Below are 14184 nucleotides of genomic sequence, written 5' to 3' on the forward strand. Positions count from 1 at the left end.
TGATATGTTTTATGAAATTATTGTCATGGTTGGGCTTGTTTAGGTCAAGTCCTTGATCAATTTTTGTGTTAGAGGCTTTGTCTTGGTGTCATTTATTGTTTCAAAAAATCTCATCAAGTTCCAGGTAGTGATTGGCAGCTAGCCCTGAAAAAGTGGCTTAAATCTCGAAGTCTTTGGCACAAAACTGGCTTAAAAAGACTGAAATATCCCCCTTGCAGGCATTATGGGAGTGAATGGAGGGTCTCAGTCACATGCATGCCCATGTCATGTGAGAGACTGGGGGGTTACTTCTTTGAAAGGCTAGGTTAAGTTAGAGGTTGGGTACCTGGAGTGGTGTATTAGCTCCTGGGGTCCCTGTCGCACCTAAGGGAGGTGTACAAAAGTGTTGGTTCATCGATTCCACTTCCTTAATTACACTTATGGAGTTGAATCATATCATAGTAACTCTTCGTCACATGTTTACCCCAGTGGAATGGTTAACTTAGGTAAATTTGGGAGGGGGATGTTACAGAGTGGTATCAGAGCCAGGTTTCGTTCTCTTTGGGGAATGTTTAGTTTTTTTTCTCCTTGGGTGTTATATGATACCACAGATTAGTATCAGAGCATGGTTCACCCCTTGGACTGGATGGGAGGTGTGTTGGTCATGCATACATGTCAATTTAATATGTGTTCCTTATGCTTGTGGCTTATGTGTTTCTTGTGTACGCACAGTGGTGTTCATGGCTGCAATTGTGTCCTATGTGGAAGTTGATGGTGTTGTTGTTGGATTTGGTCATCATGCATGCATGTTGATTGTATATGCATTTGTTATGCATGTCAGTGTCTATATGTTATTATGCATGCATTCTCATGGCTAAGGATGTTTTCCATGAGGTCATTGTATGCATTTTAGTTCATCATGATGCTATTGGTATGTTATGATGCTAATGTGTTGGTTGAGATAAAGCAGGAGATGCATATCATCAAAGTGAAGTTGTGGCACTAGACTTCGGGGTGAGAGCATATCGCCATATAGGTTTGTATGCTTGGAATGTAGGTATGTGGTTAATGGTTGTTATAAGCATTAGGGTTATGTACATGTATGTTAGGCTATGTTTGTTGTGGTTACATATATGGTAGATTCTAATGAATCAGTGTGGTCATATGCACATGTGTCAAATAGTCATGAAGGATAGTAACTTGTTGTTATATGCATGATGATTATAGTCATTGCAGCTAAGGTCTTGATGATTATGTTATATGTTTTTGATGAGTATGTTATATTTTAACTTATTGTTTTTATATGTTAGTTAAATTGATGATTAGGGTTATTGCATTTAAGATCTTGGTGTTATATGTATTTTGTTGATTTGGATTGGCTTATGCAGATGGGTAGGTTATGACATTCAGGTATGAGTCGACCTAATTATGATAGTGTGTTGTACTAATCTAGACTAATTTTGCATATATGACCTTATTTATGTTTCAATTGATGTGTTGTGAAGTTATATCGTGCTAATATAGGTTGATTGTGAACAGAAGATAACCTCCCCTAAGATACATTAAGGTATGAGTTTGCTTATGTCGTCTACTTGGTGCTTGAATGTTTGATTATGTCGTCTATTGGTGTTTGAGTGTTTGGTGTCTATTATGTCGTCTATCTGTTATTTGAATGTTTGATTAATTGCATGATATGATTATGTGTTTATAAGATTGCATGAGGTAATGTTCTTGTTTTAAGATGGTTGTGTTGACACATTGTGTGTTAAGATAGTCGATATGTACTTGAGTGTAAGTATTTGATAGTTGTAGCATTATGTATTATTCTTGATGAATGTGAGTTGTTTGTTAATTATGACATGCTCGTTAGAAAAGGTAATAGTAATGTGTTTATATAACTAATAGTTGGGTGATGTGACAATACATAGTAATACTCGATTGCAACAAGGTAAAAAGGTAAAAGAAAGGAATTGGGTGAGAATTCCTTTGACTATGTATGGATACCGTAATTCCAAATGAATGAATTTTTTGAATACAGGAAGTCTTCCTATCCCTGATCTTGTCTGACATTATGTGGATATGTGCTAGTTCATGAGCCTATACTTGACAGGTATATTAGCTAGTTTCTAGTTAGAGCTGGATATGTCAAGGGAATTGGAGTCACTTGAGAGATGGCATGTATGTGTTTAGTTACAAGGCAACGTCCTTGGAGCAGCAAGGTAAGATAATTGGTATATTCTTATATTTGTTTATACACTGACAGTTATGTGTTTATGGCAGTATGATGCAGGGGATTGCACGGAAAAGAGGTTTCCATGAAATCATGAAGAAGGCTCAGGTTGAGCTTTCCCTTGGAAGCATTAGGAACCCATGGGGTTGAGTCATGGTGTCTGTTGCTAGTTTTTTCTTTCAATGCTTTGTGATTTGCTTGTGATTTACTTGTAGTTTTGTTTATGACTGGTGTATGACCATGCCACTTTGTTTATGGTGTCGTATTGTTATTGTTTTTCATGTTTTTCTTCTTTTTTGCAATTTTTCTTGCCTTTTATGTTTTGATGGTCTTGGGAATTGGTTGGGAAGGAGGAAAGTTAATGGAGCTCAAGGAGAGGTGAATGAAACCTAGCAGGCAATGTAAGACCTGAATGAAGCTCGGTGCATGAGTAAGGGTAGTTGAAGGTAAGAATATGACAATCAGTTTGATTGGTTCGATCCATTGGTGTAAATGGACAGTGATAGTACAATCATGAGCAAGGTAATCCAAAAAGGTAAGGTAAATAGGTTTGAGTCTTCATATGCATTGGCTATGTTGGGAACTATTGTTCTCAATGTTGTGCATGTTGTGCATGGATAAAGGGAGTACTCTTGACCTTATGTTATCTAGTAATTATGTTGTGATCATGATTATGTTGATGTTTATATATGTATACATGTATGTATGTATGTCGTGTCTAACAGGGTCGCCATGGATCATGGTTGTTTAATTCTAAAGTTTATATGTATATATGTGTATGTATGTCATTATCTAATAGGATCATGATTTTTTTATGATAATTTTTATGTATATGTATATATGTATCTATGTCACTATCTGATAGGGTTGTTAGGGATCATTCTTGTGAGGGAATGATTTCTTATGCAGGTGAATGGTATGAACAGGTTCCTGGTCTTATGAGGAATCAAGTGGGAAGAGTAGCCCTGACAAATTTATGAGGTTAGTATCATGTGGATATGAGTTCATATTATGTGTTGATACTATGTCTATTTTTATGTTATGGACAGGCTATGTTGAGGGATACATCAGCGGAATGAAAGCAATATGCTTTGCGGAATATTAGGACAAGCATGGATAAGACACTAGAAGCAAGGTTGCTTGCTAGAGACAATGTGGTTTTGGATGTGCAATGTTATTGTTGTGTATAAGTTGTGCATATTGTATATTCAGTACTTGTACATATGGTGTTGTGTGTATATTCCATATGCGGTGTTGGGTATAGATGGTGCCATGTACGTGTTGGATATGCAGCTTGTGTACATATTGTACAGTGCGCATGATGGATATGTGGTGTTGTGTGCATGTTGGATATCCGGTGTTGTGTACATATGGTGTTATGTACATGTTGTATATGTAGTTCTATGTACGTATGGTGTTGTGTGCATGTTGTACATGTGGTGTTATGTACATATGGTGTTGTGTGCATGATTGTAAATGTGGTGTTGTGTGCATATGGTGTTTTGTACCAGCTATACATGTGGTGTTGTGTGCATGTGGCTCTGTGTACATGCGGTGTCATGTACACGTTGTGCATGTGGTGTTGTGTACATGTGGTATTGTGTACACATTGTATAGGTGGTGTGGTGTACATGTGGTATTGTGTACACTTGTGTAGGTGGTGTCATGTACATGTGATGATGTGCACATATTGTGTAGGTGGTACTGTGTACATGTTGTACATATGGTACTGGTGTACATGTGGTATTATGTGTATGTCGTACATGTTGTGTTGCGGGCATGCAGTACTATGTATGTGCATTATGTAGTTGTGGTATCATGGCATGTGTATTCGTTTTGTTGTACTATGTGCATGTATATGTATTGTGTTGTAAACCAGGTGTAGGTGTATGTATTGTGTTGTGTCGTACACTAGATGCATGTGCATTTGTTGTGTTTTACATAGGGTGTCGGTGTATTTGTTGTATGTCAAGTGTAGGTGCATGTATTGTGTGGTGTCGTATGTTGTGTGTGGATGCATGTGTTGTGATGTACATTGTGTATGTGTATGTGATTGAAGAAAAGAAAAAGGCACTGGGTGTTTGTTGGGTGTGGCAACCGATCCGGTGTGTGTACAAAAATGACGAAGGATAGAGGTAGAAGTGAAGAACCGATTAAAGGATAAGTATTAGTATTTTATTTAGGTTTTATTATGCATGTGATCTATGATCTTGACTTATGATGGTTACATGTGATTTATGATTATGGTTTATGATGATTACATGTGATTTATGATTTTGATTATGATGGTTATGTTTTGAGCTAACCGGATGTGACATGTTTATACATGATGATTTAGTCAAGATTTATTTTGACTTGTTGTGACAAGAAGTAAACATGATTGCAAGCGTACCTTATTGATGAGCTACCGATGAGGTACGTTTTTATTTTATTTCAATTCATTTTGAGTCTCATGTAAATTATGTGCTTGGTACAGGAATGCATGAACATGCACGGTTGGGTGGTTGAAATTGATTACAAGCAATAGCAGAAACAACAAAAGGAATTGAAATAGGAAACAATATGTTGGTAAAGCACTTCGGTAGCAGGGCCATTGTGGGACATTGGTACCCAATAGTTTCCATTGATTTCTATGAGCATGCTATGACTAGTATGATGGTTTTGAGGCAGGGATATGGCTTGGTTTTTTTGGACTTCCAATGCGAGGAAACCTTTCCAATGGAGGGGTAGCCTGAGGGACTACGTAGCAAAGAAGGGGATGCCCGCGGAACTTGGAAGGTGTGTGATTGCATGAAAGGGGGTAACCAGATTTCCCAAGTCACTGTGTAGTAGAGAAGGGAAGGTCTGGGAATGGATTTGTTTTGGTCATTGGCATTTCCAAATGGAATCTGATGCACATTGGGAGTGTTCCCTGGAACAAGGAGCCAGTAACTGTTCACTGAGGGTACGGTAGCATAGGATTGTGGCATTGGACATTGGATGCGGACTTTCACTTTGGCAGTGGATTTTGGACTTCCCTAGAAGGAGATGAATCCTAGTACTACTTTTGATGGTGGAGGTGTGAGCCTCTGGATTCCCTTGTTTCTTATGTATGCATCGTATCCTTTATTTGTTGGTCAAGAAAATGTGCATATGTGTATATGTGCATATTATTGTAAATATTGTATCGAGCTGGAATTATAAAGCTCCATAGAAAGTATGGTTATTTGTTGGTTGAAGAAAATGTACATGAGTATATGTGGTTGTTATTGTAAATATTGTAATGAGTTGTGTTATAAAGCTCAAGTGACCGGTATGTTTTTCATGTTTTCAGCAAGTGGTTATTGTAAATACTACAATGAGATGTGTTATAAGGCTCCATGGGAAGTATGTTTTTCTTTTCAGTGGTCTTGCTGGTTATAGGTGTCATTGAACATCAAGGACGGGTTTCCCCAAAGGGGTAGGGTTCTGTAACAACCCTGGTTAAAAATCCATGTAAAAAAATATAAGGCCATGATCATGGGACATGTATTCCAATTTGAATGGTGAGAAAAACATCCTAGTGGGGTGTCACTTCAGTTATTAATGTCTATGGAAATTGGCAAAGGCAATGGAAAAGGCTTTGGAAAGGAAAAGAGGCATTATTTGGCATTTTTTTTTATGAAAATGATGAAAATTAGGAGAAAAAGGAAGGTGAATTGTCATAGGTTGCATGTGAGGAGGAAAATGAAGGAAAAATAATGGAAAATTGAAGAAATTAGATGCCTCATTAATAAAAAGGCTTCTGAGGATCAGTTGGCAAGCTTTTTCACAAGATTTTGTCAAAATTTTGTCAGTTCATTTTTAAAGCTCTCATTCTATTCTCTCTCTCTCATACTCTTGGACACTTACATTTTCTTAGAGCACTCTTGGAGGAGTGTGGCATACTTGGGATTTGGAGCAAGAAGGCAAAGGAAAAGTAGGAAAGTGCAAGAGGACATCGGGATTAGCAGCTACAATGGATTTTGCATGTAGATACTGAGTTTCATGTATGATTTCCTTGATAGTTTTGGCATGCATGGCATATGCATGTGGTTATTTGATTATGATATGTCATTGGCATGGAGGATTACCTGGATTGACAGTGGTTTTTCCTATCCTTTCCATTTCCTAGTTAACCATGGTGTTGTGGTTTTTACTTTTGTTCTCTGGTTGGTTTTCTTATGCCTTTGGATGAAGGTTGAGTTATTAATTCCTGGAAGCCTTGGTTGGAAAAATGCTCTAGAAGCCCTGTAAAAGCTTAGTTTGAGTTACTATTCCTAGAAGCCTTGGTTGGAAAATGCTCTATAAGCCCTTGGTGGGTTGAGTTACTAGTCTTGGAAGCCCTAGTTGGAAAAATGCTCTAGAAGCCCCGTGACAGCTGTCGGATGAGTTATTAGTCTTGGAAGCCCTGGTTGTAACAAATGCTTTGGAGCCTTGGATAGCTTGGGTAGAAATCAATTTGGTGATGGTTAGTGATTTCTGACTGGGAGGTGAAATCACTGGTTGAGGGTTGAGGTGGTTTGGCCTCTGGAAGCACTTGATGGTTTTGACGAATTTTTTTTATAAGATCCCACTCATGCTTGGAATATGGCATATGGGTGATTGGTTGAAAGAGAGATTGGGTTCAGCCTAGTCTATGGTCGAGTGGTTCATGGAAGTCCCAGACCTAGTTTCATTTTGCATATGTTAATAAGAGCTTATTTCCTCTTGTATATGATGGGTAAACATACTTTTTTATATTTGGTTTTTATGGTTGTTATATCCTTGTTATTTCTTTTTTTTAGGTTGGTTAAGAGCATGTTTTATGGCAGTGATGATGTATGGATCTCATCATGTTTTGATTAGTATGTGAAATAATAATGAATGGATGACCTAATAGATGATAATGCAGCTAATTTGAGAAGGCATCAATCCTTCTTGACGATTCTCAGATAAGTATGAGAGCCTTATGCTCAGATTTTTTGTTAAAACCTATATATTTCATATTTGTGATATGTTTGACATAATTACTGTCATGGTTCGGCTTGTTTAGGTCAAGTCCTTGATCGAGTTTTTTGCAACAGGGTTTTTTTCTTGGTGTCATTTATTGTCTTGGAAAGTCTCATCAAGTTTCGGGCAATGGTTGGAGACTAGCCCTGAAAAAGTGGCTTAAATATCACATTCTCTAGCACACAATTGGATGAAAAGGACTGTAGTCTCTCCCTTGCAGGCATTGTGGGAGCGACTGTAGGGTCTCAGTTCCATGCATGCCCATGTCATGGGAGAGACTAAGGGTTTAATTCATTTAAAGGTTAGGTTAACTTATGGGTTGGGCACCTGGAGTGGTGGATTAGCTCCTGGGGGTCTTGTAGCACCTGAGGGAGGTCTGTAAAGTGTTGGTTCATTGGTTCCACTTCCTTAACTACCCTTAGGGATTTGAATCATATCATAGTAACTCTTCATCATATGTTTACCTTGGTGGACCGGTTAGCTTGGGTAAATGTGGGAGGAGGGTGTCTCTCTCTTGCGCGAGCGAGCGCGCGCACGCACACACACACACACACACACATATATTTGAAAGTGGAAAAACTCATCAGAATTTGGTTGTCAACCAGCAGTGATGACAAGCATCATAATGTGGATTGACTTATTATTGGTATTCAACATAAACCTCATCATTTGAAATAACCCACAGATGGTTAGTAAGGGAGGACTATTTTTCTCCTATGAGATTCCCTTTGGTCTTGGGTTGTTGGAAATTTATTTCCATTATCCTTACATCCAAGGAAGATGAACACTTAATCAAAAGTAGTTTTAGTTCTTCGTCAAAGACCAAAAGATAATTCCAACGTAAATATCTCTTGTACTCTCATTCCTAAGACCACAAAAATGGGGGCATGTGCTTTCAAATAGTTTATAACCTTTAGCCCCATATATGATACCAGATATTACCTCCAATTACAGTTTAACCCCTTGCCCACAAAAAATATAATATCTTATATATTTTTAAAAACAATATTAGGAACTAGCATTATTATAAAAAGTTCTCTTCGAATAGAGTAGCTACTCCATCCAAAATGGTTAAGGTTTTTCTACCTAACAAAAGCACTGATAGGGCCAAAATTACTTATCATTTTCGAAATGAAGGCATTGTGCAACAAATTTTCTACTAGCAAAATACTTGGAGATATGTTTAACTAAAATTACACCACAGGTAAATATTCAACTAAATACATATGACCAACTACGGATTTAAAATAGATCATGGAATCTAAAACTTTCACACCAATAGGACCAGCAGTTAATTATCTTAAGGTGCACACACAATTTGTTCGTAGTGGTCTCTTTAGTTGTGTTGGGACCTTTTCACCATAGGTTTGGTGGTTGTAAATTTGGTTCTTTTCTTTCCTTTTTGACTTCCCCATCTTTATTAATTTTAGAAACTTCACTAGTAGGAGGAATTTTAGAATCTCCAAATCTCACATGTTCTACATTGCATTTTTCTTGAGAAGAGATCATGCATTTTATCACTTCAGGATGAAAATTATCTACAAAAATTGACTCGATTAAGGTTGTAGAATACAGGTGTTCAATCATATTCCCTAATTATGGTCCATATTTTTCTACATGGGACCCCTCACCACAAACTAAAGGATATGCCACATCATGTACCATATCTTGTTTGGAAATAGAGACGTTTTGTTTTGTATTGCCAAAAACTTGGTTACCTTTTTGAAATAGCTCATCTGCACATGAAGAAAATATATCACATAGAAAAATATGAGTCATTACCTTTCCCATTTATTCTGATATTCCTCATCTCAACCACAGATAATAAATTACATATATTTTCTTACAAAATATGAGTCATTACCTTTCCCATTTATTTTGACATTCTTCACCTCACCCACCAATTCAAAAGGTTATAGGACAAGATACTAACACTTTAAATTGAATAAGTATTACTATTGAAATATCAAAATTGTAATTGAGAATATACTCGCATCTCAGTTAGTGGCATGCTAATTAGGATAACAATTTCATTTATGAGACTGGTATCATAATAAAAAGGGAGTAACTAGAAAAATGTCTTCATTTGCTTGGCTACTATTTTTTGATGCCATTGATTTACTCAAATTTTAGGTGTAACTATAAATAAGGGTTTGTTGAACATGATAGACAAATTCAATCTGATAATAACTATAAATATGGAGTTTATCTTAGAATGTTTTAACATTTCAATTATGCAAGTGAAAGGGTTTAATGTATTTGGAAGTACAAACTACCATTTTATGGAAAATTTTGTCACCATAATACACTTTTTATTTTACAATAATGGAATATAATATGGATTTTCCAAAAATAGTAATAATAAAGAAATGCAAAGACTAGAGTAGAGGCTCAGTGTTTATTATTTCATCTCCATTCCTTGCACGATATTGATATTTTTGGCAACTGTTATTGCTTGCATTTTTATGACATGTCATCAAGAGCCAACCTCTTGGATTAGGTATTAAAGTTGATGACCCTAAACCTTACTCTACAAATTTCAAGAGAAAAAGGAATTACAAATATGCATATTTATGGCGATTCTTCTCAATCTATTGGATGATGAGGGTGTTCTCAGTGAAAAGTACATTCTTTTGCCACCTTTTCAAGAAATAAAAAATTGCTTCCTTATTTGCTCATTTATTTTCCCCCATGTTTACAAGGAGTAGATTCATGAAGAGGACATACTCTCAAAATCTAAAGTGGGAATGGATAGAGGATATTGAAATTTTTTTGAAAAGACTATGGAAGGTTACTCTGACATTGCAAGGCCTTGGGATGATATGCATTCTACCAAGACAACATTGTCTCAGATATATGTGTTTTCTATATTTTTAACATTTTTTATACTTGTTGATGTCATTTTTTTGCAAAACAGTTTGATTCCGCTATTATTCCTTTTTAAAATGGAATTTTGAGCTATAAGCCACAGGTCTGCCACAAGTATATGCAGTTGTAATTTTGTTTTATTGTTATATACAATAAAATTATTTCTTCTTCCTTTGGAAAAAAATAGAAAGCATGAAGAGGCAACTAAGGAATTGTTTTGCAAGGAAAATAATTGACTTAGGTGAGTTCTGAAGGAGAAATTTGTGAATTCTTGGAAGGAAAACTATTGTTATTTTGCAAGTACTAAAAGACAAGACGTTGTTATATAGTTTGTTGGCCAAAATAAAGTACATGAACAAACCCAAGAAATCTAGAATAATCGCTTGAAGGATGGTACCATGTCTCCTTATATAGTTCTATGATGAGTTAGTTGGGCAAGTTAAGTCTTTATTCCTTTTAGCAAAGAAAATCTCAATCAATGGATGGTCAGATTTTTTTATGCATTGACTGGGACTTATTTTATATTTGTAATTTTAATTTGTATATACTACAGAATTGATTGGTTTATTGAGATATTTGTAGCTTAAAATCTCTTTTCAGGTACTCATCACCGACCTGCAATAGATGGAGATCTAACAACAAGGTTGAACTGGGTCATGTTGATAATAAGTGTTGATTTTCTGGTATGTTTGGCTATTTTTGTGATTGCTTGGAAAAGTAAGAAGAATGGTCTTATTTTGGGGCTATGCAAAAAGAGGATACAAGCTAGAGAGCTAAGGAAACCCAATACTCTAAAGGATTCATGCCTAATTTGTTTCACAATAAGAGATGTAACTTTAGTGATATTCCTTCATTTCTTTGGATTGCACTAAAAATCTGATTTGTTTGATTGAAATTGGTGTCATTTGTTTTAACTTAATTTAAATGGGTTTCCATTTATTTGGATAACATTCAAATGGTTTCCATCCACTGAGATGGGTTTCATCTTTTCTTTCAAATTGATGCAACAGATTGCAACTCAACACACATTATATGGGATGATCACCACACTTCATCTCAGACTAAAACCAGAAGTCACATAGTTAGAACTGTCAAGTTATATCAAGACTAATTCGTTGGTTGGTTGGTTGTGAATGAATGGTTGGAGTGGAATACTTTATACTTTAAATATTCAATTAAATCGCATAACATATCACATCTTATTTCATCAATGTTACCCTTCCCTATGCTACCGACTTACGACATTTCCTTTGCAACATGTGATGCAATTTCTAGTTAGTTGTATGTTTTAAATTATAGAAGGAAAAGTGAAAAATAAATCCTAGTGCCAATATCAAATTAAATAAAACTAGAGTTGAGATGAAATATCACATAACATCCCTCACAATAAGTTAATGGATGAATTTGTGGAAATAAAGTGCACATGAATGCATACATATGCAGATACACGCACGTTCCTAGAAATATGCATGTTTTCTTGATCCTATAGCCTCAACACTACCTGATCTACCACTCATTCTTTCTGACTCAACCCCTATGCTTGGAAAGTCAATTTTTCAAAAACATGTGCATATTCCTAAACATGTGTATGTTACCTAGCATGTGCAGTTCCTACAATTTAATTAAAGGGTTAGGTCATTTGTAGTTGTATTGTTACACAACGTCACAATGCATTTTGCAATATATTTAGCAATTCATGGAGGCATTATAAGAGTCTTTGAGTGCTAATGTTGACTTATTATTTGATTAGTTGTGGGTAGGTTTGCTAAACTTTCTTTATTTTTATTTCTTATTTTTAAATTATTTTTTTTTGTAAACTACTGCATTTCTATTATCTACATCAAATTTAAAAATACAAACTAAGAAACCTCAATCCACCCAAATGGGAAACCGGATCTGTTGGTTCCTCTTCATCAAACATTCAATACTATTTTTCGTTCTACATACTGTCATTAAAAACTTGCATGGCATTAAACCTTTTTACTCCAAAAGTTTCCAAAAATTATTCTTTCAAAGATCTGCTAAAAGACCTATCTTTACTACTACTGTTGTGACATGCAAACTAATTTCCAAAAAACTGAGCAGTAGCATCTAAATTCAAAACGGACGGTTAACAAGCCTCTCAATTCTCCGCACTTCCCCTTTTGGTTTCATTGCTGTCTTTGGTCTTCACCAGCGCCTTCAGCATCTCCCGAATCTCCTTAATTTGTTTGTTCTGTTGACGCAGCATCCCTTCAACATCCGCCACCTCCTTCTTCGCTGTCGACGCTTCCTAAGCCATTTCCACCATCTCTGCCGCTACTTGCTCCATGGCCTTGGCCAAGAGATGCTTCAGAACCCAGTACGTGTGAAGAGCTCGGCGGTATAGAGTTAGTCTGCCTCTGGTGTTGCCTGGGTCAGGCAGCTGGGTTGTTCATTCTTCCATCTCCGGGTCAGACAGTTCCTCCAAGACTCTGTCTTCCATAACATCAATTATTTTCCGTATGTCCTCATTTGTCTCTAGATTGTATGCCTGTTCTGCTTCATGCACTGCCCTGCGGATAGATTTCTTCCCCCTTTTCGCCTTCCTTGAGGCTGATTCCCCTCCTCACCGATGTTAGCTTGCCGGGGTCTACCTCTGCCTCTCTGTTCGCGAGCTTTCCTTCTTCCATCTTTTCTACCTCGCTTAGTACCTTTGCTGCTCTGACCTGTTTCAAAAGTCTTACTCCGAAAACCCTCATCCTGGTTATTCTCCATTTCGTCTGAGCTTTCAATTTCAATTTTTACTCTGCTCCGTTCAAATTGCCTGTCTCTGAATTCCTCCCGATCTGCCTGGACTCCTTTATCCCTGCTCGCTGCCATTTTGGTTTGTTTGAGACGTTGATTTTGGTTCCTCTACCAGGTCTCACCTTTCCTCGCCACCTTCTTCAACTTCTTGCTGTCTTTCATCCTTCTCTTGTTCCGCCTTATAGAATTCTCGCCACCTTTCCGTTTATGATGAGTTTTCCCTCCACTTCCTTTCTCCCTTGCAACTTGAATGATGCTCTCTTCGGTGTTTTCCGTGTTTTGTTTTGGACTACATACCTGCTGCTCTGAATTATCATTAATTGCTGATGTCAGGGAGGTGTGGCCGCCGTCCTTCTATCCTGTCTTTGCTGCCGAATAAACCTGCCTTATCTTCCTGCTCCAGGTCTTCATGGTTTTTTAATTACCATTATGTTGTTTCATGGTTATCGTTGTCTATGATTTGTTTTAAGCTATCCCATCTTGTCATCACTATTTGATTTGTCCAGCTGTCATCCACTTTCCCCAATAATTCCTTACTTCCCCAATTGGCCAAGCAATCCGCAGGCTTATTTCCTTCTCTCCTGACATGCGAGATGATTTTGTATTCAATACCTTCCAATGTTTCCTCAATTTCTTGGACTATACTCGTTGTTCTCCAGCTTTTGACAACCTGCTCCCATTGTTTCCCTTGTATTAATTTTCTAATGGTGGTTATGACCAAGGCTGAATCGCCTTCGATCTCTATCTTCCTATATCCATTTCTTGTAGCAATTTTGAGTCCCTGGTAAGCTGCCATAAATTCCGCTTCGTTATTACTCATTGTTCCTCCATGTTCTGCATAGATCCATTCTACCTCTCCTTGTCTGTTTCTAAAGATTCCTCCATATCCTGCTGGACCTGGATTCCCCTTAGCCGCTCCATCAAAGTTAAGCTTGATAAACCCTTCCTGTGGCTTACGAAAGACTGCAAGACTTTGGCCAGCGATAGGTTGGTGTTGCTTTGTTTTTTGTTGAAAGACCATCCCTTGTTCCAGGTTCAACCTTTTTAGGATTTCTGCTTCTTCCTCAGAGGTCTTCCAATCTTCCTCTGTCCAAATTTCTGCGAGGATTGATTCTTTGATTTGTCTTAGGGTCCTTTGCCAAACTTCTTCCGGATTTGATATTTTCCCCTGGAAAATTCGTCCATTTCTCTCTTTCCAAATATTCCACACATTGAAACCTGCCACCATGTTCCAGGCTCTTCTTACCACCGAGCTTTTAAACTTTCCTTCTCCCCAATTACATAGAGTTTGTATGATATCCTGTGGATTTCGTTCAGTTGTCGAAAATAGATCTTTAGTCTTATCCCATTGG

The sequence above is a fragment of the Pinus tabuliformis genome, chromosome Q (genome assembly GCF_031772625.1).
Source record: "Pinus tabuliformis cultivar Carrire ecotype Pingquan chromosome Q, CPIR1, whole genome shotgun sequence".
Classification (NCBI taxonomy): domain Eukaryota; kingdom Viridiplantae; phylum Streptophyta; class Pinopsida; order Pinales; family Pinaceae; genus Pinus; species Pinus tabuliformis.